Below are 4,769 nucleotides of genomic sequence, written 5' to 3'. Positions count from 1 at the left end.
CTCGATTTTTATTACTTTAGTCATTTTACCTTATTTATTTAAATTTTTATTTTCCTTTCGAATTTTTCTTTTATTTGTTCTGGGCAAGTTTTTATAGTGTATGACTAGAAGAAACCCATTGGGACCATTACTGTTTTATAGTGAGATCGATCACACAGTTCGCAGAAACCGAAGAGAAATAAGGCAAAGTTTAAGATACACAGAGAAAGAGCAAGAGGACGGTATTTCAACCACAATCGAGGAGATGACTGAAAACCAAGAAAATCCGCTACCTCCTGCAACTGCTACTAATCAGAATCCTGCTCCACGTACTATGTATGATTATGCTAAACCTTCTTTAATAGGAACTGAATCGAGCATAGTTAGGCCTGCTGTTGCTGCAAATAATTTTGAACTGAAACCTAACATCATTCAAATGATCCAACAGTTTGTTCAGTTTGATGGTTTGTAGGACAAGGATCCCAACGCTCACTTGGCGAATTTCTTAGAGTTTTGCGACACTTTTAAAATCAATGGCGTTTCTGATGATGCTATTCACCTTCGGTTGTTTCCCTTTTCATTTAGGAATAAGGCTAAACAGTGGTTGAACTCATTACCACGAGGGTCAATCACTACTTGGGAACAAATGACCGAAAAGTTTTTATTAAAATATTTTCCGCCGGCTAAAATAGCCAAATTACGTAATGATATCTCTTCTTTTGTGCAGATGGATTTAGAAACACTCTACGATGCATGGGAAAGATACAAGGACCTTTTAAGAAGGTGCCCTCACCATGGGTTACCACTCTGGCCATAAGTTCAAACGTTTCATAACGGCCTGAATCCTTCGACTCGACGAATGATTAACCCAGCCGCTGGTGGAACTATCAATAATAAGACACCTGAGGATGCATATGAATTTATAGAAGATATGTAACTGAATAATTATCAGTGGCAAGTCATGAGGACAAAACCAACGAAAACAGCCGGCGTTTTTAATGTCGATTCGGTCACCATGCTCTCTAATTAGGTAGAACTTTTGAACAGAAAAATTGATGGTTTTCTCGGTTCTTCATAGGTTCACCCAGTAATGCAATGCGAAGCAAGTGGAGGTGGATCAAGAAATTTAGAATACCCACCCTATGGCTACAACATGGAGAGCGAGCAGTTAAATTACATGGGTAATAATCCTTGATCTCAAAATAATCCTTATAGTAACACTTACAATGCAGGTTGGAGGAACCACCCAAATTTTTCATGGGGAGGCCAAGGAAATCAGAGACCACTACCACCTCCAGGCTTCCAACAACCACCCTACCAATAAGATAAAAAATCGAACCTTGAAAAGATGCTAACAAAATTCATCTCGGTGTTAGAAACTCGTTTTCAGAATACTGAGACAGCACTTAAAAATCAACAAGCGTCGATCCAAGGGCTCGAAATTCAGATAGGTCAGCTCACTAAATTAATATCTGAACAACCACAAGGTAGCCTGCTGAGTAACACTAAATCTAACCCAAGGGAGCAAATCAATGCAATTACCATTCAAGGTTAGGAAGGGTTAGTTGCACCTGAACCAGAACCAAGGCAAGAAACTGTGCTAAGTAAAGGTAAAGGTGAGGCGGACCACAATAACTAGAAATCGGTAAGTATAGAATACAAACCTCATGTGCCATACCCAAACGCGACAAGGAAATACCGTACAGAAGAACAATTCGGTAAATTCCTTAAATTATTAAAGAAGTTACATATTAACTTACCATTTATTGAAGCTCTTTCGCAGATGCCAAACGTGGTCAAATTCTTAAAGGAGCTTTTAACAAACAAGTGAAAGTTGGATGAGGCGTCGCATATGGAGCTAAATGCGGTTTGCTCAGCCATACTACAAAGTAAGCTGGCCAACAAATTAAAAGATCCAGGGAGTTTTACAATTCCCTGTTTAATTGGTAGCCTAGATGTTAATAATGCTTTGACTGATTTAGGGGCTAGTATCAATGTCATGCCTTACAAAATGTTTAAGCAACTATGTCTTGGGAAACCCAAACAAACTAGGATGAGTATTCAATTAGTCGATAAAACAATCAGATTTCCTAGGGGAATTATTGAAGATGTACTTGTTAAAATTGACAAATTTATATTCCCAGTTGATTTCATTGTTTTAGACATAAAAGAGGATAGTAACATTCCTTTAATTTTAGGGAGGCCCTTTTTAGGAACTGCTAGAACAATAATTGATGTTGGCACAGGTGAACTCACACTTCGCATGGGAGACGAAATAATCACCCTTCAAGCTCGTAATTTAAGTTACACATCAAAAATTGAAGGTGGTGGTATAAAATCATGCTACTAAAACTAACCATGTGGTGCAACCTACTTTGCAGGAAATAGGTTCGAAGAACATAAATGAGCCATGTTTGAGCAACAACAAAGGACCTATCTATGAAGAACGAGGGCTACAAATCGAGGAACTAGATGAATGGCAGACACGATAAACCAAAACCACGCCATGGCAATCTAAATTTTTCTCCGAATCAACTTAAAGTTGGAGACAAAGTGCTATTAGATGCAGCAGACCCTAGTATTACCACTTCTGAATCGAATGAAGAAATCCCTCTTACGGTACTTAGCATTTTTCCGTATGGTACAGTCCAGGTAATTCATCCCAAATTTGGCACGTTCAAGGTAAATAGTACTCATCTTAAACCTTATGTTGATAAAACTGATAGTAGGGATGAGGAGTGTAAACTCCTTGAACCATCATGATCACACAACAAGAAAGGTAAGTCGAGCTTAGACTATAAATAAGCACTTTTTGGGAGGCAACCCGAGCACTAACAATGTTAACCTCTTTAAAATTTTAGTTTTTAACATCTAATCACCAACTAAGTCATTGAAACACAGGTTTTGTAATCCACATGGCCGGGCACACGAGCGTGCATTAGGCCGTGCTAACACCACGGGAGGAGACACGGCCGTCCAATACGATCGTGTAAAAATGGGGAAAAATTTTTCCCCAACACGGGATGCGATACGTTGCCACGATCGTGCGACATGGCCGTGGGTGAAACTGCCAAAATAACACGGGTGTGTGACACGCTCATGTCTTGAAACCGTGGTTGAACCTAAGAATTTAGCATGACCGTGAGAAACATCCGTGCCAAACTAACACGGGCGTGGGAGAAGCGAATAAAGAAGGACACGGCCGTGTTACCCACACGCCCAAGGAATACGGGCGTAGACCGAATGTTAAACGTGCCCAAATTTGAAAATCGCGAAACACATGGGAAAAAATTAGGGCACCGTATGCCCCAAAATCTATATAAACCCCTCACTATTCATCATCCCCTTCCCCAAAATCCCTAACCCTAGCCGCTGTAACTTCACACACACCCCTCGCCACACCCGTGCGCCGACGACAGCCCTCTTTCGACAACCCAAGCTCCTCCCTCCACCAACATATTGCATTTGTTTACTCTTTTCTCTCTATTTTCTTCATTTCTTTTACTAATTTTATGATTCTTATGGTGTTATTTGTCTAATATTTTATGAATATTCATAGTTCTCACTATAGAAATATGCTTTTAGTCATTTCCATTATTAGTCAATGTTTTCTGGTATATTCATTCTTTCTTGTGTTCCCACAGAGTCTATTTCATTCATCTCTTGTTCAAAATAATCATGCTTTTCTTACGTCATTTGCTATATAAACTTCTATCATCTAGATTAAACCGCTAAGCGTTTGAAAGTTGGTTGGATTGGTTAGTTTAACTACATTCATGATTACTTCTTGAATTAGTTAGTTTATGGTATTCTCCTCATTTGTCTTGCAGATACATCATGTCAAATTGTGGTAAGAAAATCGCTGTCCCCGCTTCCAAGAAAAGGAAAGGAGTAGTGTCATCCTCGGGTCCTTCTGTGGAGATTATGGTATTCTCCTCCTTGGGTTTTCTTTATGTTTTGTAGTCATTATTCTTCTGAGATGTTTTCTTTTATAATTATGAACTAAATTCCCTAAACACCTAAGGGGAACGAAACCTAAGAATGGATCTTGTTATTATTATCTGAATTGTATGATAAATATTTGACTTGTTCTTAATTATGTGTCCTTAATTCTTGTTTTAATATTTCAGGATATTGATTCAAGTTAAAGCTCTTATTCAGAGGAGGAATAGACCCTGTCTAAGAGTAAATTTGTCATAATTAAACGGAGTGGATTGCACTCCTAGAGATAGGGTGATAAGATTTTGCCGGATCAGGGTGAAACCTAATAAAGGGGTCCATAAATCGAGTTAATGCAACACTAGGGCATTAATTAGAAAGAGATTTCAATTAATCAACCTAGGGTTAGACGTTATTAGTCTCGAGAGAGATAATAATATATCTTAGGGATTTTTACGGATCAAGTCAAATGAATAAATCGTCTGGTTCAGAGTCAAATAACAAGTGAAGTCTAGCTAGATTTTTCCTTGGGTATTGTCTTAGTCAATCGAGTTTTCCCAAAAGCCTTTTCCTAATTTTCTCTCTGTGCACCCTTAGTTTAGTTAATTAGTCTAGATAAACAAATCCATTAATTTTTAGGTTAGATAATAAAAAAAAAGTAATTACTAGTACTCTTGGCTCCTTTGGGTTCGACAATCCGGTCTGCCAAAGCTATACTACTGTTCGATAGGTACACTTGCCTTCATCGTGATAATAGTTAGTTTCAAGAACGATTAATTATAAATCTTTAAAACCTATTGCGAATATCACATACCATCGCTCGATTCGGATAAAGTCAAAGTTACGCATCA

At 38.3% G+C, this 4,769-nt stretch overlaps 1 non-coding gene across 1 annotated transcript; it reads right to left on the bottom strand.

Annotated features, from left to right (window-relative positions):
- Positions 1 to 673: 673 nt before the first annotated feature.
- LOC128280311 (small nucleolar RNA R71) lies at positions 674 to 780 on the bottom strand. The gene has a single exon (XR_008270491.1). It is a non-coding gene; the product is annotated as a small nucleolar RNA R71 (small nucleolar RNA).
- Positions 781 to 4,769: the final 3,989 nt, after the last annotated feature.

The sequence above is a fragment of the Gossypium arboreum genome, chromosome 8 (genome assembly GCF_025698485.1).
Source record: "Gossypium arboreum isolate Shixiya-1 chromosome 8, ASM2569848v2, whole genome shotgun sequence".
Taxonomy (NCBI): domain Eukaryota; kingdom Viridiplantae; phylum Streptophyta; class Magnoliopsida; order Malvales; family Malvaceae; genus Gossypium; species Gossypium arboreum.
This window is presented reverse-complemented; position numbering and strand designations above follow the sequence as displayed.